General features: G+C 45.0%; 1 long non-coding RNA gene across 1 annotated transcript; it reads right to left on the bottom strand.

The window, feature by feature from the left end:
- Positions 1-1349: 1349 nt before the first annotated feature.
- Positions 1350-10643, bottom strand: LOC136329227 (uncharacterized). The gene is made up of 3 exons (XR_010730166.1): positions 10331-10643; positions 4385-4571; positions 1350-2397 (listed from the first exon to the last, which is right to left on the bottom strand). It is a non-coding gene; the product is annotated as an uncharacterized lncRNA (long non-coding RNA).
- Between the last annotated feature and the right edge of the window lie 14906 nt (positions 10644-25549).

Raw genomic sequence — 25549 nt, 5'->3', positions numbered from 1 at the left:
AGAAAGAGACTGGGGAGAGAAGTAATGAAGTCAGTTTTGAACCGACTCAGTGGGCCGCCCAGGGAGAGTTGCTGGCTGGCAATGCATATTTGAACCATCAATGTGTCCATCCCGCAAATATTTGTCAAGCACCTAATATATGCCAAAAGCTTTCCTAAGTGCCAACACCATCGTGGGAGAAAGAGAACTGCCCAGATCTCCCTGCCTGCATGGAGTTTAGATTCTTGTGGGGAGACATATACACAACAACAACAACAAAATATATATGTAACTATATATATATATATATATATATATATATATATATATATAAAAATAAATATGTGGTGACAGATTACTCTAGATCAGTGTTTCCCAACCTTTTTTGTGCCATGCCCTACCTTAACCTTTCTAAAATTTTTATGTCCCCCCTATGTAACATACATAATTTTTAACATTAAAAAATTGATTTGTTCACTTAATAAACATAAATGATAGGTTCTAGGAAGAAATCACTATGAAATTGTTAACAAAACACAGTAAGTAAAATTTCAAAACATATAATGAAAAACAGAAATTTAAATTCCAAATAATTTTAATACAGATTTTTCTATATTAATTTATTATTTTAATTTAGTGTAATCCTTGCGCTTGCTGCTTGCTGCACAGAGATTTTATATTAGGTTCCAATTTGGTTAGCTTTAGTCTCAAGTCTCCACGTTGTGTTATATCCAGCCGATTTCTTTTTTTCACCAGTAAATCATTTACAGCACTAAATCCACTTTCAGCTAAAAATGAAGATGGAAACGGTAGCAATAGTTTTCTTGCACATTTGGTTGAATTTGAGTATTTGATTTCTGTTTCCTCACAAAGCCATGCCATCGCTCCTTTGATATTAAATAAAGCTTTAACTGACTCATCATTTTGCAATTCTGCGAGTTCTTCTTGATACTGCATATTTATTTGATATATCAGACAAATCCACTAACATTGGCTGCATCATCCATGTTGGGAAATCAATTTGTTTTAAATCAGAAAATCTTTCTTTTAAATCAGCCGATAAAATATTCAAATGATTGACAATAACAAGTAAAGCGGTATCAGTTACTTCACATTTTTGGAGCCAATGAAACTGTTTAAAGTTTTTGTTGTTAATATGTTTCTGACATAACTCAATATTGGTAATGAAACCAAATATCTTTGCTTTTGCATCGACAAGAGTTTTATTTGTTCCTTGAAGTTGCTTATTTAATATATTTAGTTTTTCAAAGATATCGGCTAAATAACTCACAAATGCTTTACCATCTATTGTTAACAGATAATTCATTTCAGGTTTGTCGCTTAAAAAATCACTAAGAGTATCAAACAGTTCCATAAATCTTTTCAAACAGTTTCCTTTAGATAGCCATCTTACTTCAGTATTAAGTAAAAGTCTCACATGGTTTTCATTTTGTTCTTCACAAAATAGCTTGAAAAGACGCTCACATTTGGCACTAGCTTTAATAGCATTAACACACTTTATTACTGTATGTAATACTTCATTCAGAACAGGCGAGATGTTTTTAGCTACCAAGTTTTCCCTATGAATAACACAATGCACAAGAATCATTTCTGGATTCGCATCTTTCATCAATTTTAAGCAGCCATTTTTCTTGCCCATCATATTGGGAGCACCATCTGCAGCACAAGATGTTATATTTTTCATTGGTATATCATTGACATCTAAGTAGTTTTTTAGCTTATTATATATATCTTTGGAGGTAGTGGTGCTTTCTAATCTTTTACAGAACATTTCTTCAGCAAAATGTCCTTTATCAATATATCTTACGTAAGTTATCAATACTGCCTCACTGTCTCTCAAAGTTGATTCATCCATTTGCAAGGAGAATTTTCTTGTTTTCAGCTTTTCAATAAGTTGTTTTTCAATATCCTCATTCATTTCGTCTATTCTTCTGCTAACAGTATTGTCACTGAGTGGCATAGCTTTTACATCTTTGTGATCTTTTTCAAGAACTGTTTTAAGAAATGCTGATATTGACAATTTTATTAAATTATCTCCTATAGTGTGATTTTCTCCAGTTTTAGTGATGAATAAAGAAATTTGATAACTAGCCTCAAGAACACGATTATTAGTTGAAGTATGAGCAGTAAATAGAGACTTTAATGTTGTTCTTTTTTCAAAATTTTTCTTTAAAGTTTTAAAGTAACTCAAATCTGAATTAATATGAGCACTATGTTTCGCCTTCAAATGCGCCTCAAGACGACCTCATTTCATTGATTCGTTGGTCAAGCATTGCTGGCATAAAAGACAAAAAGGAATCTGCTCATCGTGAACAGCGGGTATGAACCCAAATTTTAAATATTCCTCCGAATATTGACGAGTTTTTTTCTTGCTTGCACCACTCATTTTACTATGGGCTATAAGAAATAAAAATAAGATCAATTAAAAACTAATATTAAAATATGTGTTGGCCCTGGCTGGTTGGCTCAGCAGTAGAGCGTCGGCCTGGCGTGCGGGGGACCCGGGTTCGATTCCCGGCCAGGGCACATAGGAGAAGTTCCCATTTGCTTCTCCACCCCCACCCCCTCCTTCTTCTCTGTCTCTCTCTTCCTCTCCCGCAGCCAAGGCTCCATTGGAGCAAGGATGGCCCGGGCGCTGGGGATGGCTCCTTGGCCTCTGCCCCAGGTGCTAGAGTGGCTCTGGTCATGGCAGAGCGATGCCCCAGAGGGGCAGAGCATCGCCCCCTGGTGGGCAGAGTGTTGCCCCTGGTGGGCGTGCTGGGTGGATCCCGGTCGGGCGCATGCGGGAGTTTGTCTGACTGTCTCTCCCCGTTTCCAGCTTCAGAAAAATACCAAAAAAAAAAAAAAATGTGTTAAAATATATTCAATGTGACATAGAGTAAACGTATACTAAAAATTCATATTTATTTAAATGTATATAACACATTTACTACACTACCACCGTAAATCAAAAGATATCTATATTTTTTCCACTTGACAAAATTTTCTGGAAAGTTATGCTTCTAAAATTAAAATTGTCGTGCATGCACTATTATAGCCCCAATAATATTTATAAAATATTAGTGCTTTCTAGCCCCGATGCAAGAAGTACTTAATAAAGAGTTTAATATTGATAAAAATAAAATCAAATACTTATCAATTATATCTATACAATATATATATGTATATTTATTAAATCAACAAGCTTTTACAACAGTTTTGACTGACACTTATTTCAAATTAACACCAACTGAATGATGTGAAACACTACAGAAGTTGCGATGGGCCAATTAGGTGAGAATAACTGTGTTGTTTAGCGAGTTTTTAAAACGTCCGGGGTTCCCTGCGGCAGATGGCATGCTCCACGGTGAACCCAGGACGAAGTTTACTTGATGACACCAATCACCCAGTTGATATTTTGGTCTCGTCAAATGAAATTATACTTAATAATTATTTACCGCAATTATTTAAGAATTGCATTTTTTGTTAAATTTGGCACTGATATCTAGCATTGCATTTAAATGGCCCGGGGTGAAAGAGTTAAAGTCCTGTCGAGTCCATTTTCAAATTGCCCCCCTTAACTATCGAATTGCCCCCCTGTGGGGCGTGGGCCCCACGTTGGGAAACACCGCTCTAGATGCTATGAGAGAACAACTAGGGGCCCAGGGAAGGTGTCTAACAGAGAAATTCAGAGGAGAAGAGAGCAGTCAAGGCAGAGGAGAGGACCCAGACAGCATATGCAAAGGTCCTGTGGCAGAAAGAGTTTGTCTGCCCAGGGAACCAGAATATGCCCTGAGTGGCCAACAATCGTGATCACAGAGGAGAGATACAGTGGATGGGGTTGAAGAGTCAGGAGGAACTGAGCACATTTGGATTTAATTCTTGGTCCCATGGGACGTCGTCAAAGAGATAGTCTAGTGACTTGCATGGGAGTGATGGCAGTGAAGATAGATAGAGGGACAGGAGCGACTTGAGAAATCTTTTGGAGATGAATTGCATTTGGGAGGTGAGGAAGAAGGGAGAAAACAGGGCTCCCAGTTTTCTGTGGAAGCAACTGACACAGGAGGCGCTGCTCACTGAGAGAGGGACCAGGTGGGCGCAGGTGGAGGTTGACTGGTGGTGGGACAATCCACGGGGAGATGTCAAATAGCTAATTGGAGATGTGGGTCTGGAATGTGGAGCCGATGTCAGGGCCATCGGCACAAATCTGGAAAACATTAGTTCACTCAAGATGTTTGAAGTCACAAGGTGAGGGAGACAGGAGAAGTTATAGAGTGACTAGAGAAGAAAGCCCAGGCCCCAGTTCTGGGTCCCCCACTTGTTTACGGAATACATTGAGAGGGGTCTTCGGTGAGGGGCCGGAGTGGTCATTGAAACAGTGAGTCGGTGGGGGTGATATTCCTACCTAAGTCCTGGGTGTGGTCGTGGTGGCGGCATTTGAATGTCGTTTTGTCAACACTTGCAACACGGCCTTTGGTTTAACCGTAAGGATAAGTGGGCCAAACCCAGAGCTGTGCAGACAGCCAAGGGGAGCAGTGCCCCTTCTGCGGGGCTCGTGGAGGACGTGATTTGCCAGCCCTGAGACATCATGTCTGGAACAAGAAAATGGAAAAGAATTTGCTTTATTTCAAAGGTAGCTTTTTTTGTAAAAATGTAAGCAGTTAAATTAATCCAGTTATTTGACAATTCACTGAGTTTCTACCACCTGCCTGTGCACAGGGGTATGGCGAATGCCTCAGGCCGGCCGCCCGCCCTCAGGGAACCTCCAGTGGCCCATTTCTGGGCATCTTTATCTTCTATCCAGAAAGTGCATGTAGGGACCATGTCCCCATTCTCACTGGCTTGAAGCAAAAGATCGGTGTTGGAAAGAGGAGGAAGCAGTTTCACAGCACAGGTAGTCAGGAGGTGAAACAGTCTTCAGCACCAAGAAAGTTATTCGAAGGTGGAGTCACTGTGGATCTGTTCCCCTCCCTCATCAACAAGCGTCCCCTCTTGTGGGGAGAGAAACACCTTTACACAGTGACCACCAATCCCATCCACAATGGTAGAGGTGATTCGATGGGCCATTTTAGGACTGAGGGCTTTATGGGACAGGGGCTTCCCCCAGGTCTCTGGATGCCTCCTGGGAGCCAGTTAGCCGCAGAAGGAAGCAGCAGAAACAAGACAAAGGTATAGGATGCAATTACCAGTTCTTGTTCACACCATCCTCCCCATGACACCTCTCCCTTCGACACCTCTCCCCCCCCCCCAGAGTTCTCTCAGTACCTGCGCCCTTTCCCCCTGAGGAAGTGTAAGCCTTTGTTATTCCTGTGTCAGATACAGATAGAGGGCTTCCGTGTACCCACGTGGAGCTGGGCACCAGGGGAGTGGGGTGGGGGTTACTAGAGGAGGGGGGACCACGGCAGGTGGGCTCAGGCTGGGTTCCTATAATGCAGAGAACTGGAGCCAGCTACATTGATGGGAAAGGGAGGTTGGGGGAAGGACCCCCGGAAAGCTCATGGGACTTGCTCCATGCAGGTGGTGAGGAATGGAGGGGGAGGGGCAAAAGTGAGGCGAGAAGGGGGGAGTGGGAAGGTAGGGCAGTCTGTGAAAAGAGCAGCTTCTCTTCTGGCCACCACCCTTGGAATGAATCCCTTCCAGTTGCTTTGTTGTTGTTGTTGTAAATTCTAATGCCACGAGGGTCAAGGATCAAATTCCAGAGTGAGACTCTGATTGGCCAAACTTCTACCACACCCTCAGGAAGGTAGGGTGTGTTGGTTAACACCGTGTTATCGTGTTATCATAGTGTTATCGGGACAGGGAATTCCTTCAAGGAAAGTCAGTTACATTCTCGTGGGGGGTGGATGATAAATTCCTGAGAGGGAGAAAGGTGCCATGATAAAGAATAACACCTACTTTTAATGCAGGGGTCTCAAACTCGCGGCCCGCCGAACAATTTTGTGCGGCCCGCAGACTAATCCACGAAGTTCAAAATATTTTGGATAAAATTAAGTAAGCCCGTGGATTATTCTGCGGGCCGTACAAAATTGTTCAGCGGGCCGCATGCGGCCCGCAAGCCGCGAGTTTGAGACCCCTGTTTTAATGGGTGGGGCTGAAGTGTTGGGGACAAGGCTGAGCCTTGCAAATTCAAAGCTGTCAAGTGACAATGATAGAGCTGAGAAAGGACAGACTGAGATCCCGTGGTTGGAAGAGCTTAGAAGACAGGAGCAAGAGGCAGGGCTCTCTGGGGTGTCTGTGTTCTCTCCTAAGTCTGTTGAGAAGCCATAACAGTTTTTTAAAAGGAAGTGACCTGACCTGATTTTCATTTTCAAAGAACTCCTCGCCGGGAGAGTTAAGAATTATTGGAGTTCGCACCCAGCAGAGTAAGTGCCCTTCGCAGGTGCTCGACCTGCATGGGGCTGTGGGTGAGCACAGAGCATGGAATGTGTTTGTGTGTGTCTGGGGGGGGGGGCATTTTTCCTCCACTCTCTTAGACTTGGTGTCTGGGGCATGCAAATTAAAACTACACTGACACAAGACAAATTAATAGGAGATAAGGCACAGAGATCTTATTTTTACAGAAAAGCAATGAAGACCCTTTTTTAATTGGGGACTTACATAGCATTCTAACAAGAAAGCAACATATTGTGGGAAAATGCCAAGACAAAGGAGAGGGCTTCTAGGGGCAGTACACTGTGGGAAGGTAAATGTATGGGCTGGGGGCACTAATGGGAGAGGAGGGTTACTGAGGGTTTGGATGAGAGTTGGTTTATGCAGATTCACATTGGTACTGTCTCCATCTCTTGAGATAAGGTTGGCTCTCAGTATGGAGAGGGGCTGCACATTCGTATGAGAGCCCTTCCCATGTCTGCTTTTTCTCAATTACCTTCAGCCCAAAACAGTCCTTATGCTAGAGTGACGTATTCCGGATGGCATAGTCTGATCCTTTACAAAGGCATTGGACCAAGATCAGGCTGGTCAAGGGGTCAGGAGGAGGAACCCGCAGAGACCTGGCACCCAAGTGGGCAGGCCATGGAGGAGGAAGGCACAGGAGACACTGTGAGTTCAGGTACACAACTAGGTCCAAAGTCCGCAGAGGCTGAGACAGGCTAAAAGGAATTGTCAGGTCCACAGACCAAGTGCCAGAAGACAGGCTGCTCTCTGTGACCCTGGCTCAGCAGGGATAGGAGGAACTGAAGGTCTCAGAGGATCCTGACCAAAGCAAGTGTGAGCTTCCTGGGTCTCCGTCTGTGATGAGCAGGGTATTGAGGGAGAGGGGTTGGGGGGTTAGACAATGGAGTTTAAAAATAGGGACTTTCCTATTTCTCTTACAGATGTGCTTGCACAAACATACAATGATACATATCAAAGGATGTTCACTGAGGTATTATGTGCAATAACCAACAAGCAGACCAATAGACAGACAAGAAAAAAACATCCTTAACATTCCTTAATAGGGAATTGGTCAAACCAGTCATGGGCATCCATACAGTGGGAATAAATACTATGGGGCCCTGAAAAAGAGTGGTGTAGACCAGCGGTTCTCAACCTGTGGGTCGCGACCCCCACCCGGTCGAACAACCAAAACACAGGGGTCGCCTAAAGCCATCGGAAAACCCCTGTGTTTTGGTCATTTGACCCCCGCTGGGGTCACGACCCACAGGTTGAGAACAGCTGGCATAGACCAATGCGTACTGATATAGATTAATATCCAAGTTATTTTACTGGAAAAAAGCAAACTGTAGAACAGCATGGACGGTGTGATCTATTTGTGTGGAGAAAAAAAAATGGGCATAAAAACATGTGCTTGCAGATGCTTTGAAAATTTTTGGAAGGAAAGAGAAATGTCAACAGCGATTTTGTCTGAAGAGAAAGGCTGGGGCAGGAACAGGTCATCCTGCTGTTCATCTATTTGATTGCTATTTCTCTGAACATATCTTACTTCCATAAGAAAATATTAATTAAAAACTATTTTATGCTGAGGCCGCCGGTTCGAAACCCTGGGCTTGCCTGGTCAAGGCACATATGGGAGTTGATGCTTCCAGCTCCTCCCCCCCTTCTCTCTGTCTCTCTCTCCTCTCTCTCTCTCTCTCTCTCTCTCTCTGTCTCTCTAAAAAAAATGAATAAAATAAAAAAAAATTTTTTTTTAAAAAAAGGGAAAATTTTCTATTAAAAAAAAAGAAAAAAAAAACTATTTTAGAAACCAGGGTGAAGGTTCATAACTTTCTAGAAATAGGCTCTTCCATAATTGAAGGGTGGGGCCATTTGCTGAAAACCTACAGAAAGTGTTACACTTAATGATTAAATAAGAAACATTTCTTTAATGTCAGGTATGAGACAGCACAACCCCCTATCAACCATGTGATGGATTCAGGTCCTAACCTATACATTCAGAACCGAAAAAGTTAATAAAAGGGGTCAGGTGGGAAGGAAAAAACAAACCTAGTAATAAATCATAGATAATATGCTCATCTGCAATAAAAATCTGAGAGAAGGTGAAACTAATAAACTTTTTGGAACTAAGAGAGTTTATCACAGTTGCTGAGTTTCAGATTAACATATAAAACTCAAGGGGATTCTCATATACTGGCAACACTATAATTTTAAAACTACCGTGTACAAGAGCCAGAGAATTTATATAACCAAGGAATACATGTAACAGGAAGATGTGTTAAGATATTTCTAAAGAAAACTATAATTATAAAATTTATAATGTATACATTATATAGTCTATAAAACTGTTTAAAATGTGTGTATTGACGCATAAAAGAAGGCAGGCAGCACCCTGCCTTCATGGATAGAGTCGGTACCCCCTAAAGCCGTTAGCACTCTCTAACATTAATAAATTCAGCATACTGTAATGTTAATCAAAAGCCCCATAAAGAATTCTGAGCTCATCCTGGAGTTCAGACCTGTGAGCACACAGCTAACACTAAGACCGTTCTGAAGAAAGAAGGCAAGGGGAAAAGTTGTGTGTGTGTGGTGGGGTCACCTTCTAAATATCAGGACCTTCAGCGGTAGAGCATCAGCCTGGTGTGTGGGGGACCCGGGTTCGATTGCTGGCCAGGGCACATAGGAGAAGCGCCCATTTGCTTCTCCACCCCCCCCCCCTTCCTCTCTGTCTCTCTCTTCCCCTCCGCAGCCAAGGCTCCATTGGAGCAAAGATGGCCCGGGCGCTGGGGATGGCTCCTTGGCCTCTGCCCCAGGCGCTAGAGTGGCTCTGGTCGCGGCAGAGTGACGCCCCCTGGTGGGCATACCGGGTGGATCCTGGTCGGGCGCATGCGGGAGTCTGTCTGACTGTCTGTCCCCGTTTCCAGCTTCAGAAAAAAAAAATAAGAAAGAAAAAAATAATAATAAATATCAGGACTTATTATAAACTTACAGGAATTAGGCCCAGAAACAGACAGCTTACCGAAACACAGTCCAAAACTAAACCCGCAGATGTAAGAGGTTATTTATGGGACAGAGATGGGACCATTGGACGTGCTCCCCTAAGATGTAGCACCTTGGTGTGGTCAGTGTTTTAAACTGAGGGCATCTGAGAGAAATGGCAGGTGCAGGAAGGACTTTCTGACTGTCCCCGGAAGCAGGTCCCAGACCCTCACGGGAGAGGTGCACCCCTGTACCTGGAGGAGGTGAGCACCCTTGGCTCCAAAGACAGAGGAGCATGGAGAGGAATCTGCGTGACTGGGCCTTGCCCTTCCCCCCAGTTTGCCACCCTGAGCTCTGACCCCTTTGCCTTTCCACGTTTCCCCACAACTGCCCACTCTTCATCAACCCTCATACAAAAACACTGCGGTTCAACTCTTTCTTCGGGTCTTCATTTCCTTAGGAAGTCTCCCGTGTCACATAAAACTCATATTAATTTTTTTTTCATATTAATTTTTCATGTCTCTTTGCCTGTTAGTCTTTTGTTGCAGAGCCCCAGCCCAGAGCCCGGAGCCTCAGCCCAGAGCCTGGAGCCTCAGCCCAGAGCCCAGAACCTAGAGCCTGGAGCCCCAGCCCAGAGCCCAGAGCCCAGAGTCCCAGCCCAGAATCCCCCAGCCCAGAGCCCGGAGTCCCAGCCTGGAGTCCAGAGCGCGGAGTCCTAACCACAGCCCCAGCCCGGAGCCCAGAGCTCAAAAGGGTAGAAGGAGGAAGATATTTTTTCTCCCCGACAGTAGACTAGCAATGCAAGGATGGACTGGCCAATAATCAGAGCTGAGCAATTGATTGCGCTTATAGAAAAATTAAACTCATCTACTTTATACCAAGCACACAGGTAAACTCCAATTGAATTAAAACGTAAGAAGCAAAATTGGATACGTGTGGAAAATTAGGAGAAAACTATATTAAGAAAGGATTTCTTAACCAAGACTCAGAAAGTACAAACCTGCCGGGGTCCAGCCCCGGCGGTGATCCAGGGGTCCCACAGGAGGAGACGGCGTCGGCAAAAATGGAGTGAGAGAGCCGAATTCTTTTCTTTCTCTTTATTCTCCGGTTAGCATTTACTGCCAGGCATCTCTACCAAATGCTAGTATAGCTCCCTTTTTATACACGCACACCGAGTTACAATCACATGGTGTTAATTATTACTTTTGTTTCACTATGTTTTGATGTTTCCGGATAACAGTTAATTTACATCTATGAGTCACAAATCAGGTAGCAAATCATTCAAAATACAAAATAACTTGAATAGCGATAACAACATCAGTAAAAACTTTTAGATTATTAGTTCTAAAAGGCTTGCCTCTAAAGAAATTAACATAACATCAAGAATAGCTTTCACCCAAAGATATGCAGAGTGCACTTGCAAGATAGCCCAGCAGCAACACAAGACATTCCATGGATTTCCCTACATTTTTGAATCTCAAGAGAACATCTCATTGAGAAAGCCTAGCAATTGCCTTTAGTCAAAAGACAATTCTCTAGTAAAACATTCTTTTCTTGCTGACTACGCTCTCATTCTAGGCCACACAATGGGCCATCCTACTATACCTTATCTAAGATACTATTGTCTAATCAAATATTACTTATTTATTATATTTAAACACTAGTTAAGTTCTGACTCTATTTTTCTCAGAATATACCACTATTTGCAGATCAAAGAAGAAAGGAAGAAAGAAATGTTTCTCTACTTATCACATGAAAAGGCTAGGGAAGAAAAATGTTAAGTGAAGGCCTAAGGGTGCTCTGTGCACAGCCACTGCCTCCTAACCATTCACAAGTCACAATCTCTTCTTTCTAACATGATTAAGAAGGAATTCTTCTACAAACTTAACCCTTTACGAGGGATATCATAGCCAGCCTCTTATGTCTATGAGCCCAGTTCAAGGGGCTTACAGGCTTTTCTGTGGAACTCACACCCTCTGTCTCATTTCCAAAGAAATCACTACGAATCTACAGGGAAAGCACGGTACTATTATCCCTGTGCCACAAATAATAGCACACACCCAGAAAAAGGGGGGATATAAGGCCAGATTAATTCAAAAAGTCAAAGGGGGGAGTATCGTTGTGCCTATCCTTTGTGGTGACTTTGTCACCCCACAGCCATTGGTCTTCACTGCAGTGACTTTGTCACCCCGCAGCCATTGGTCTTCTCTGCTGTGACTTTGTCAATCAGCAGTTTTTGATCTTCTTCTGCTGTGACCTTGTCAGCCAGCAGTTGTGGGTCTTCTTCTGCTGTGACCTTGTCAGCCAGCAGTTGTGGATCGGCTCCCGACACAAACCATAAAGAAACAGATCGGCAGTTGACTAAAATGAGAAACTCCATCAAACAACAACCCAGACAAAAAAGATGACAGGAGCAGCAGACAGGAGTTTGTAACCAACTCGCGAGTGTTTAAGATTTACAGAGAATTCCGACAAGGAATTAAATAAAAGAGCGCCCAGAAGAGAAACGGGTAAATGCTACAAGCCCGGAGTCGCCAAAGTGGGAACCCGAGTGACCAGTAAATGAGAAAGTTAACATCAGGCCTGCTGCCCGTTTCTGTAACGTTTTTTTTGTTTTTTTATTTATTTTATTTTATTTTTTTTATTTTTTTTATTTTTTTTAATTTAAAAAATCTTTTCCTCCCGAAGCTGGAAACGGGGAGAGACAGCCAGACAGACTCCCGCATGCGCCCGACCGGGATCCACCCGGCACGCCCACCAGGGGGCGACGCTCTGCCCACCAGGGGGCGATGCTCTGGCCCTCCGACGCTCTACCGCTGAGCCAACCAGCCAGGGCCCCGTTTCTGTAACGTTTTATTAGAACACACCTGCTTGTTTTCATACTGTCCGAGCCTGCTGGCGGCTACTGTAGCGGAGAGAAGTTGTGGTAACACAGACTGTTTGACCTCCAGAGCCTAAAATATTTGCAATTTGACTCTGCAGAAAAAGTTTGGTGACCCCTCATCTAAATACTTATTATCCGAGGCATAGAGATTAATAAATGCGGGTGTATTTTAAAAATAGATACTATAAAGTGGTGAATATAGTAGACCACAGCTACATGTATCAACCTGGCTAAATCTCAAAAACATAACATTGTAAAAAGCAAATTATAGAATGATACATGCATATCGTTTGATGCTATTTATATAACGTTTGGACGTGTGCATGTGTTTGTAGCTATAGAATTAAAATGTGCGTGGAAATAAATTAGGTAAAGGAGTTCTCACGGGGGACAGAGGGCCCAGGTACGTAGAAAGCTTCAAAAGTACCTTTAATATTTTATTCTTTAAGTGGCACCACATGCAAATACAAGAAGGTGGTTCCAAAGCTGGGTGGTGGGTTCGTGCATGTTCATTAGATTTTTTTTCTGTACTTTTCAGTATGCTGGAAATACTTTGTGACTTAAAAAAAAACGAAGCTCTAGTGCTGGGTCTCCTAGCCTGGCTGTGTCACCTTGAACAGTTCACCTCCCCTCTCTGTGCCTCTTTCCTTGTAAAATTTTGGATTGCCCAAAGGATCTGCTATGTCCTTTCCAGTTCCAAGATTCACTGACTCATTAGTTGGTAAATGGATGAGCCATCTGTGGTATGTGCCCACACTAGGGATTATTACTTGGCAGGAAGAGGAATGGAGTTGATACAACGCTACAACAGGAATGAACCTTGAAAACATTGTGCTGAGTGAAGGAAGCCAGATCCAATAGACCCCATATTGTGCGATTCTGTTCACATGAAGTGTTCAGAATAGGCAAATCCATAGAGACAGATGTAGATTAGTAAGTGCCCAGGGGCTGGAGAGAAAGGGAGGGTTGTGGGGCTGATGGCTGCGAGGGGCACGCTTCTCTTTGGGGTGAAGCCGTAGAATTGTGCACTTTAAGTGGGTAAACATTATGGTCTGTGACTTATATCTCAATAACACCATTAAAAATAAAAAGCTTCCAGAAAAAAAATAAAAATAAAAAGCTTCCATTTTCCAAAAGGAAAGACATTTTTCAATGACCCAATATTAATCCTGTGACTCTTCCCTCCGCAAACCACCCACCAATGTTATGGCTAATGTGAATTTCCAAACTCGGGGAACTTTCTGGGAAAATTAGGGACAGCTTATATCAGTAACATTAGGTGTTGGTATTTAACTTCTGCTTACCTGAGACAACCTTTTCAACTGCACAGACTCAGATACCATCAGATACCGGAGAGAGAGAAAGATCTCCAGAGCCCCTGGGGTGATTGACTACGGGAACCAGAGGGGGCATCCTACTCATCCTAGCTCACCTGAGCAGTAGAGAAAATAGAATACTGGTGCTGGTGACTGTCATTGCCACCAACACTTGGTAGCAAATGGGGTGCGAGGTTTCTTTGTGGTTTAATTCTGGTCCGTGTGCGACAATACGGTAGATTTGGTCGTCTCACAACCAGGTGAGTTGGTTTCCAACTGAAAAAGTGCTTTGGTACAGGATGTCCATTTTATGGCCTTTCCCCGGAAGTAATAACTGGAAAAGTGCCCGAGGAAAATCTCCCTCTGAAATCTAGACATGCTCCCCGTTGATCCTCCTGCCTAGAGAGAGCTAATTAAGAGCTAGCAACTAATTACATTAATTCTGCAATAAAGTCCAGTATGTCCATAATAAAAGTTAATGATTATGCAGATGCTTTCAAACATTTCAAAAGAGTCTAGATGGAACACACTAGGAGAAATCTTTGTATGTTCACTCTTTAGAATTCCACAAGTAGGATTTTAAAGTTATTTCAGAGTAAAGCTATTACTCTACTATATATATATTTTTTTCCTATGTCATCCAAACAGCCCGACTCTGCAAAGCTCTGTTTGGCGTCTCCAAACAGCTCTAGGCTGTGAATTACATTTCCAAACATTAAAAAGCTGTAGTATAGAGACATACATGTCACAGGCAAAACACTTTACAATGAGAAAACAAGATGTTTGTTTTGTTTGTAAGGTTGGGAGCTTTCTTCTCTTTCTCAAAACACTATCTAAATATATTCTCATGGCCTGACCTGTGGTGGCACAGTGGATAAAGCGTCGACCTGGAAATGCTGAGGTCGCCAGTTCAAAACCCTGGGCTTGCCTGGTCAAGGCACATATGGGAGTTGATGCTTCCTGCTCCTCGAGAAAAAAAAAAAAAATATATATATATATATATATGTGTGTGTGTGTGTGTGTGTGTGTGTGTGTGTATATATATATATATATATATATATTCTCATGTATTCCTTCCCCAGTGGGAAATAGAAAGTCGGCAGTAAGCAATTATATTCTGAGATACTTGTGGAATTTTGGAATTAGGAAGACACCCACCCCCATCACTGCCACCTTCAGGAATCATCTAGTTCCATGATTGCGAACCTATGACACACGTGTCAGCACTGACACACATAGCCATTTTCTTTCTTTTTTTTTTTTTGTATTTTTCTGAAGCTGGAAACGGGGAGGCAGTAAGACAGACTCCCGCATGCGCCCGACCGGGATCCACCCGGCACGCCCACCAGAGGGCGATGCTCTGCCCATCCGAGGCATTGCTCTGTCGCGACCAGAGCCTCTCTAGCGCCTGAGGCAGAGGCCAAGGAGCCATCCCCAGCGCCCGGGCCATCTTTTGCTCCAATGGAGCCTCAGCTGCGGGAGGGGAAGAGAGAGACAGAGAGGAAGGAGAAGGGGAGGGGTGGAGAAGCAGATGGGCGCCTCTCCTGTGTGCCCTGGCCGGGAATCGAACCCGGGACTTCTGCACGCCAGGCCGACGCTCTACCACTGAGCCAACCGGCCAGGGTTGCCATTTTCGATGACACATAGCCGCATACCAGAGAAGTATGGGGCTGCATGCCGAGAAGGATGTTTCATCCTCAGCTCCTGTACGGCCAGGTACAGTAGCCGAGGATAAAACATTTGCTGTAGTGTAGACACTCTGTGCTGGAGGTCTGTAGGCCAAAACAACAGAACTCCAGCACAGAGCGTCTAGTTCTGGGACTTCTGGTTAGGCCGTTAGGGGATCTTTGACCTCACTTCCGGCCGGCAGAGCAGGGAGCAGCGGAATGCCGAGGGGGGATGCATCTCTGGGGGCCCTGTGATCGCCATTACCAGCAACCACATAACCACAGCAACCATCATCCAATCTACTGTTCTGGGGTGTCGTGGATTTCTAATTGACCATCATTACTGAGATAAGTGAGGGGGATGCCGTTTCCCACCATTAGAAATAGCAGCAGCCATCTTAATTTACATAAGATGTAACTTGCAGAATTTCAAGACAGCATCTGGGCTCAGGTGTTTGTCAACTTGAGGTCAAAGCTTGAGAATCTGGAAAGGTGCCGCTTGGAGAATCAAGAGGAATGCCACTACGAACAGGAAATTTGGAGTGCTAGAACCGATTACTAGACACTTTTAGCACCCTGAAAAATATAGCAATGGCTTTACTCACAATTTCCCCCTCTACGTACTTTTGTGAGACCTTAATCTCAGCGTTAAATAATATCAAAACCAAAAAAAAACCACAAAAAACCAGATTGACAGATGAAGTTAGTAGTGCTTGCTTGGGCTTGAAGTGTACAAAATACCAACCTTCAATTGAAGATTTAGCCAATGAAATTCAGCAACAAAAAAGGCACTAATAGGCATGTTAGTTAAAGAATTCCCCCTCCCCCTCACTTATCTTAGTTCACAGCACCCCACACAAGTTAAATAATATCAAGACCAACAAAAGAAACCGACTGACAGATGAACAAAGAAGTCACTGAGCAGGTAAGTTAAATAATTAGTTTTTGGTTTATTAAATACAGTTATATATTACAATTATACATTTTTGTTATTTAAACTATCAATATTGCAAAATTATGGGGTTTTTTTCTCGAAGTGATATACCACCTGAGTTATGCTCAGTTTTTTGGTGAATTTTGACACACCAACCTCAAAAGATTGACCATCACTGATCTAGTTCAACTTAGAAAAGGAAACCAAAGCTCAGAAAGGTCAAACAAGTTGCCCAAGGTCATCAGCTTCAAGCCCCCGGGGGATTAATACATCAAGGTTCAGTGAGGACTTTGTTCATGGAAGACCTATGAGCTCTCACAGATAGGATGTCACTGTGATACTTCATTCATCCAATGAGCATTAATTGAGCATCTACTATGAGCCAGTCCAGAGCTCGATGGTAGATGTTTTAGGCTTTTTCACGTGGTATGTCCCCTGTGGCACTTCCTCCAGCCTGCAGCTGTGGCATGAATGCAGCCGGTACACTATGTCAGGAATGGGTGCCACTGTGCTCCAAAATCCGGCCATGAACCAGAGTTCAGAGTTCTGAGACAGTCCTTCGCTTCCTCCAGAGGCAAAGTGGAACGAGAGTTACCCATTCCTCAGGTGGGCTGGGGGCTGGCCACCGAACGGCAGTTCCTGAACGGGAAACATTGGGTTGTGTGAGCTACTATGACCTTTTAAAAACTATATTACTTATTATTTTTTTAATTGTGGCAAATATAAAGTTGCCATGTTAACCATTTTTAAATGTACAGTGCAGGGGCGCTAAGTACATTCACACTGGAGTGTAGCCATCACAAGCTTTTATCTTCTAAACCAGCGGTTCTCAACCTGTGGGGGTCGCGACCCACAGGTTGAGAACCGCTGCACTAAACTATTCCCGTCTTGCCAAATTGAAACTCCCTCCCTCTTAACCCCTGGAATCCAATACTCTACTCTGTCTGTGAATGTGGCTGTAAGTGGGATCACGTGGGATTGCACCTCCTGTGACTGGCTTCTTTCACTCAGCGTAATGTCCGGAAGTGTCATCCACCACGTAGCATGTATCGGAATTTTCTTTAAGGCAGAATAATATCCCATCATCTTAGTCAACTCAGGACACCATAGACTGAGTGACTTAAACAACAGACGCACTTTCTCACGGTTCTGGAAGTTAAAATTCCAAGATAAGATGCCAGCCTAGTCCATTTCTGGCGAGGCTTCTCTTTCTGGCTTGTGACGGCCACCTTCTCTCCGTGTCCTCACATGGTGGGGATAGAGAGAGGGACAACCAGCTCTCTGGTGTTTCTTCTTATAGGGGCACCAATCCCGTCAGGAGGGCTCCACCCTTATGACTTCCTCTGAACCTCATTATCTGCCAGAGGCCCCAACTCCCAAAACGATCACCTTGGGGCTGGGCCTTCAGCATGGGAGCTGTGGGAGGGCACAGTAGAGCCCGCGGCACCCTTTGTGTGTAATATGTACACAGCATCGTGCTTAGAGAGGCATCTGTGATAGACACTTGGGTTGTTTTTACCTCTTGGCAATTGTGCTGCTGTGACCATGGGTGTACAAATACCCATTTGTGTCCCCAATTCCGATTTCTTTTGGGCATGCATTCAGAAGTGAAGTGACTGCGTCACGCGGCAGTTCCATTTCTAATTTTTTGAGGAATCTCCACACTGTTCTCCACTGCGGTCGCACCGGTCCACATGCCCACCGACTGTGCGCAAGGGCTCCAGTCTCCGCATCCCAACGCTTACCTTTGTTTATTGTTTGATACTGGCCATCCTATGGGTGTGACACAGCATCTCACTGTGGTTCTGACGCGCACTGCCTGGGTGACCAGTGATGCTGGGCGTCCTTCCGCGAGCTGCTGATTCTTATACGTCTTCTTCGGAGGGAGGTCAAGCCCTTTGCCTGTTTTGAACCAGGACGTTTGCTGTTGTAGTGGTTGAGTTTTAGGAGTTTTCCATATATTCTGGATTCTTAATTTCTTACCAGATGTGTGATTGGCAACTATGTTCTCCTACTCTGTGTGTTGGGTTTTTTACTGTGTTGATTGCATCCTTTGACACATCAGAGTTTTTTGTTTTGAAGTAGTCCATTTTCCCCCATTTTTTTTCTTTTGCTGACTGTGCTTTTGATGTCCTGTCCAAGAAATCATTGCCAAGTCCACTGTCATGAAGCTTTCTTATTTTCCTTATGTTTTCTTCTGAGAGGTTTAATGTTTTAGCTCTTAGGTTTAGGTCTTTGATCCATTTTGAGCTCATGCATGTATGTGGTGTAAGGTGAGAGGCCAGCTCCATGCTGTTGCAGGTGGATATCCAGTTTTCCCAGTGTCATTTGTTGAAAAGATGTCCATTCCCCCGTGAAATGGTCTTAGCACCCTGATTGAAAATCGTTTACCTGTATAGACAAGGGTGTATTTCTGAGCCACCTAGTTGATTCCGTTGGTCTATATGTCTGTCTTTAGGTCAATACCACACTGTTTTGATTACTGTAGCTTTGTAGTACATTTTAAAATTGGGAAGTGTGAGACATCCCTCCACCAACTATGTTCATTGTCAAGATTCTTAGGCTATTTGTAGTCTCTTGAGATTCCATGTAAACTTTAAGATGGATTTCCTATTTCTGTAAAAAAAAATATTGTCAGGCTTTTGATAGAGATTGTATTGGATCAGTAGATGTTACTGTTACTGTTACTTTTTTTTTTTTCTTTTTCTGAAGCTGGAAACGGGGAGAGACAGTCAGACAGACTCCCGCATGCACCCGACCGGGATCCACCCGGCACGCCCACCAGGGGGTGACGCTCTGCCCACCAGGGGGTGATGTTCTGCCCCTCCGGGGCGTCGCTCTGTCGCGACCAGAACCACTCTAGCGCCTGGGGCAGAGGCCAAGGAGCCATCCCCAGCGCCCGGGCCATCTTTGCTCCAATGGAGCCTCGCTGCGGGAGGGGAAGAGAGAGACAGAGAGGAAGGAGAGGGGGAGGGGTGGAGAAGCAGATGGACGCTTCTCCTGTGTGCCCTGGCCGGGAATTGAACCCAGGACTTCTGCACGCCAGGCCGATGCTCTACCACTGAGCCAACCGGCCAGGGCCGTTACTGTTACTTTTAATAATATTTACTGGCCCTAGCTGGTGGCTCAGCAGATAGAGCATCAGCCTGGTGTATGGCTGTCCTGGGTTCAATTTCCAGTCAGGACACACATGAGAAGTAACCATCTGCTTCTCCCCCCACTCTCTTCTTCTTTCCCTCCCACAGCCAGTGGCTTGATTAGTTTGAGCATGGCTTTGGGTGCTGAGGAAGCTCCGTTGGAGAGCATCAGCCTCAGGTGATAAAAATAGCTTGGTATTCAAGCATCGTCCCCAGATAGGGTTGCTAGGTAGATCCTGGGTCGGGGCACATGTAGGAGTCTGCCTCACTATCTCCCCTCCTCACCTAAATAGTAATAATAATAATAATAATAATGTTTGTCAATGTGGCATATTGAAATGGTATTTGGCTATATTTTACTTTGCATTTCTTTTATTGCTAATAATGTTAATTAGCCACTGGCAGCTCTCATTCCTAAATTGCCTGCTATCCTTTGCCTACGTTTTCTACTGGGGTTTTACCATCACATTTATAAAGGATATTGAGGGCATCCACACTTCTTTTGTTATACAAAATCACCAAATATTCATCAGGTACCAATTTAGATGAAGCACTATTCAATGTTGACCTACATGTTGAGGTGGGGAAAAAAAACCCCACAATCCCTGCCCTTGTAAGGGCAAGAAGGTCAATAAACAATAGTGAAAGAATAACCTGAATGCGTAATTACACATTGGAATACGTGGTGTAAAGGCACATCATAGCCACGGTGCTATGAAGGGGCCATGACCTAGTCTAGGGCTCAGGGAGGTCTTTCCTCAGGATGTAACATTGCAGCTGAAATTTGAAAGATGAGTAGGAAATAAGATAGTGTGTATGTTGTGGGGGCAGGGGTTGGAGAGCCTTCCTAGCAAGGATGTTAGTGTGTGCAAAGGCCCCAAGGTCCAGAGGACCTGGGTGTGTACCAGAACATGAAAGAAAGTAGTGTGGACTGAAATGTAAAGGATGAGAGGTGAAAGAAATGGGCAGTTAGGCATGGAGACGGGAGAGTTCCAGCTGGAAGTGAGGCACTCACACAGTCAGTCAGCAACCCTTTCACCTTCTAGACACCGTGTTCACAGCTGTGAATAAGACCAGCGTCTACGGCTCACAGCTCACAGCCTTCTCTACTCTCAGCTCTGCCATTTTCTTGGATGAATTCACCACCCATCACCCAGGAGGGTTCCTTGATTGGCCCCTTCCCTTCCCTTCCCTTCCCTTCCCTTCCCTTCCCTTCCCTTCCCTTCCCTTCCCTTCCCTTCCGTTCCCTCCCCTCCCCTCCCCTCCCCTTTCCTTTCCTTCCCTCCCCTCCCCTCCCCTCCCCTTCCCCAGATACTCCCTGAGCACCTGTGACGTGCAGGCTAATCAATAAGCTAATCTCAGATACTGGCGAGTTCTTAGGAGTGAATTGAAGAGGGGAAAGACTGGGTAGTTGACGGGGTTCTGCAGTGGAGCTGGTGTGGCTCGAGCTCCGAGCGACCACCGTGGTTGGCGGGAGGTGCGGTGTGACAGACCCCGGTGGGGAGGTGGGGGGGGGTCTTCGTTTTTATCCACAGGGAGGAGGGAATTGACAAATGGTCTCCAGCCAGGAGGTGGCCCCAGCAGGTTTGTGTCAGGAAGGGTCACCCTGTCCCCATGGGTGACCACGGAGCAGGGACAGCAGAGTGGATTCCAGAGGTCACGGGAAGCCATTTCAGTGGCCAGGTGGAAGGTGAGGGTGTCCTAAGAGAGGGTGACAGCAGTGGACAGGGAATGATGTGGACGGAATGTTCCAAGTTGTCTGGGAAGAACCATCTACAAGACCTGGTGAAGGGGGCATCGGGGATGGGAGAGTCCAGGATGCAGTCCAGGCCCGAGGAGGGGAATCAGAGAGGACACCCCTTAATGGGAAGCAGGACCCTGGAAGGACCTCACTGTGGGGAAAGACCTGCGGTTTGGTCTCCGTGAGTCAGCACCTGGCGGCACCTGGTCAAATAAATTGGAGGAGGCAGAAAACCGGCAAAATGCTATGGGGGCAGGATGTGCATCAGATATTTTGGGGGTGAAACAATAAGACCTTAGATACAGTGAACATTGGGGGTGAGAGAGGAAAGGGACAGCAATGGTGGATGGACCCAGGTCACCACCTAGAAAGAAGGTGATGCCGTCTTGTGACAAATATCTTTTCTCATTTGTCATTTGCCTTTGCCTTTTGTTTTGGGTGGGGTTCATGAAGCTCACCACAAGAGAACGGTTTGCCTGCACATTTTATTCATTTCATGTTAAAAATTCAATAGGTCTAGGTCACGGAAATTTTGGGCTGTGCCAAACTGAGATCCTAAAAATAAAGTCCTTGGCTTGCTCTGAGAAATAATTCAAGGCCACGCGTGGTCCCAGGGTCGGGTTCGTCGCTTCTTCTGATTTCAGGAGAACCCAACTTTGCTTATGATGAACTCCCAGGCCACCGTCTTCCTAAGATCGTTGGTCTGCCAAAATTCCAGGTGTGACTAAGAAGCGAGTCAGACTGTGAACTGAAAGTGTTACCTGAAAGCTGCACACACCTGTTGAATCACTTTTGAAACAATCACAAAAACAACAATTTTTCTTGTTCCCAGTACAGCTTTGAGCCGCAAAAATTAATTACATCACCTGCAAAATTAGCCCTGTGTTTTGTATCCAAAGGTCAATGTTCAGACTGAGAAATGGTTTAGTGCTTTCAAACACAGGGCTCAGCATATAAATATTTATCACAGGAGGACAGGAACTCATTGTACGCAGCCGTGTTTACCTTATCAAGCAGTTACCTGGGGCAAGGAGTCCGCTGTCTGCTTCCTGTCCCAGTTTCTCTTGCCTAAGACCTTGGGCAATTGTTTATTTGACAGAGTGTTCTGTCCCATTCCCTTTCACCTGGGAACAAAAGCACAGGGTGCTAATCAAACACTTCACCTGGTCCACACACACCTGATTTCCAGAGAGGAGAGAGTTCTAGGTGCTTGCTAGAAACATTCAGCAACAGTCAAGAAAGAGAACATACGTCAGGGAATGGTCGAGCTTTTGACAGTGAAGATGGATGTAGCAGAGATAGGGGCCAATGGGGATCACAAACATGACTCGTGGCATCGTCGCGACCTTCTCTTTTCTCACTGTTTTCTGTGTTTATAAAAATGCAAACGTTGGAACAACATTGGCCAAGTTGGCTTTAATCTGGCCACATATTTGTCTTGGCCACTTTTCGCCCTTATTTCGCAAGCTCTCTTGGTAGTGAGCTCAGGCAATTGTTACATAAGAAAGCCCAGCAGGGCCGGACACCAAATATTCAGTCCTGCATCCTCCCACGTCCCCACGGTGGTTTGGAGGAATGGACCTGTGGGCCTCTGGAATGGGAAGCTTGGGTCGGACTAAATGAGCTGGTGCACAGGGACCTCTGACAATAAGCTATTCCCGAGTGCTGCTTTTCGTATTCTCCAGTGCCCTAGTTCTCACTGACCACTCATGACGTCCCTTGCACAGATTTATCAGGATCTATTTCTAACCTCTCCATCTCTTCTTCGTCCTGACTCATTAGTCTCTTCTAACCTCGGAGCTGCTAACTCTAGAGTTTTACTAGCCATTCTACATTGTTCTGTTTTCATTTGCATGTCATTTTGCATTTATTTTAAGTTGCATATAATTTGACTGGCTATTTGAATCTCTCCTTCTGGAATTGCCTGCTGTCTTTTGCCTGCTTGTCCTATAGGAGTTTTAATTTCGCATTCAGAACATCAACACTTCTTTTGTAAAAGTCACCAGCTCTCCATTGGGCGTCCCTCTAGTTCCTGGGCACTGTTTCTGGGTTTTTCTTTTTCTTTCTCTTTCTGGCATGGACTTTCCTATTTGTTCTCAATGTACCCCTTTCAAGCTTCATGAGATAATTTTTCAAAACTTGGTTAACAAAATCATATTAATATCCAATAACCCCACCAGGGCGAGGCTTGGTCTGTCTTGTGCATTTTGACCCTTGCATCTGCATGTGCCCAGACCAAGTAAGCACATGATAAATATTTGTCTAGTGGACAGAAAATCTATCAAAGATTATTCTCTACTCCCCCCACCCAACCATCCTCTTTCGAGGCTAATAAGATAAACATCTAACCTTTGTATTCTAACCCCAATGTCAGCTTCTTAGTATTGTGATTATTTTAGCGGTTCTTCTCCAAGACATTTTCTCGACTCAGAATAGTTAAAAATGCACATGGTATTCTAGGCTGAATGCACAAGTAGGGGACGTATTTTCAGCTCTGCTTCCAAAATCTCTCTTGAGGTACTTGATGGGCTGTTGGCCACAGCAATCTATTGTCATTAGAAGGATGCACTCCAACTCCCTGCAAGCTGATAGCATGGAGCTCATTACCCTATTATAATTTGTAGCACAATGCCAAGTTTCCCTAAGTCGTTAGTTTGTACTCATTCACCCCAATAGGAGTTTCCAGGGCTCTGCAAACCCAGTACCCACCGGGAACAGATGATGTCTCAAGCCGGTAGAATAAACTGAGAAATTCCGGATTGTGCCTCTTGCTTCAGAACCTCCCCTACATTTGAGTCCAGCTGTGCCCCGAGTTTCCGCCTGCGTTCACTCGTTCGCTGTTTGCTGAGCGCCGACTGGGTCAGGCACTACGCGAGGCACCGGCCCGGCAGCAGAGATCTGTGCCTGGGGCTGACGGGTTCCAGGTGTCCTCTTTCTAAAAGTAGCGTCCCCTCGGATAGACATCACATCAATCACAGATGCCTTGGCGTCAATCAACTTGTGAGGTCCCCTCCTAATTGATCGATTGTCCCTCAAGATCAGATCGCTAAAGGTCCCTCATCGATCTAACCCTCTGGTTCACACGGCCCGGAACGGGGAGAGTCAGGAATCCCACCCAGGAAGTCTGGTGCTGCATATTCTGATGAGTAGGATTGTACCATGGCACCGTTTGGGGAGGGTACACACTGACTGCGATGATCCTGCTGTCACCCAAGCATGGTAGGGATCTGATTAGAAACTGAAAGACTCGGACTCTAATTCTAGCTTTACTAGTCATCAGCTAAGATGTTACAAGTGAATCACCTCGCTTCCCCAGCGCCTGTTGTCCGTCTGTGAGATGAGGAAGTCAGACCCGATCGATGACTTATTGATGCCTCCACCAGCTCCAGCGATCAATCAGGGGCCCTGTCTTAGCCAAAGCATTTTATTTTTCATCATGAGCTTGACTTCTGTGCTCCTCTCCAGAAAATGGGGACATGTAGAGCCTGGCCTCTCTTGCTGGGTTGCTGTGCAGATTCCATGAAATAACGGCTTTGGACACATTGACAGTGACAAAGCGCTGGATGGAGGGAGGTCACAGTCTTGTTATTTTATGTCATCCAATCAGTCTTCAGGCTACCGTGGCTTCCACTGGCCTGCCACTGATTTTGAAGTTCAATTAATGAAAATGTCTTGAACATCTGCACTGCGGCTATACTTTGTCAGGCTCTGGAGAAACAGCGGGCACAGGGGTCCCTTGTGCAAGGAGCTTACGTTTAAGTGAGGGACAGACAAGTCGACAGAACACGTACGTTCACCTAAGATGAGAGAAGACTTGCCAAGGCCATGAGCTCAAGACCAAGCTGAAGACTGATAGCCAACCCTGGGGAGCTCAGTCCTCTTGGAGGAAGAGATGTCTAGTTTGAGAGCTAACAGTTGCTGTTATGGGTTGAATTGTGTGTCCTGTCCCACCCACCCCACCCCCGCACCCCCAAAGATATGTTGAAGTCCCATCCTGCTGTACCTGTGAATGTGACCTTATTTGGAAATCAGGTCATTGCAAATGTAGTTAGTTAAGAAGAGGTCATACTGAACTTGGGTGAACCCTTAATCCGTATGATTGGTGTTCTTAGAAGAAGAGAGACACAACACAGACGAGAGCACCGTGTGCAGATGAAGGCAGAGACCAGAGAGATGCAGCCACAAGCCAAGGAATGCCGGCAGCCCCAGAAGCCAGAAGAGGCAGGAAGGACCCTCCTCTACAGGTTTCGGAGGAAACGCAGTCCTGCCAACACCTCGATTTTGGACTTCTGGCCCTCTGAATTGTCACAGGATACCTTCCTGTCATTTTAAGCCACCCAGTTTGCAGTAATTTGTTATCAGTAGGAAACTAACGCCACTGCATAGGAGCAGAGTCCACAGGAATGGGGTGGGAGAGGGTCCCGGGGCTGAGCAAACAGCAGGTACAGTGGCTCAATGGAGGCAAAACCCTGGGCAAGTTCAAGGAACCTAAAGAAAGCTGACGGGGCTCAGGTGGGGCTTCCCCCCACCCTCGGGAACT

Source organism: Saccopteryx bilineata, chromosome 3 (genome assembly GCF_036850765.1).
Source record: "Saccopteryx bilineata isolate mSacBil1 chromosome 3, mSacBil1_pri_phased_curated, whole genome shotgun sequence".
Taxonomy (NCBI): Eukaryota; Metazoa; Chordata; class Mammalia; order Chiroptera; family Emballonuridae; genus Saccopteryx; species Saccopteryx bilineata.
Note: the sequence above shows the minus strand (reverse complement) of the source record. Positions and strands in the feature narration are given on the sequence as shown.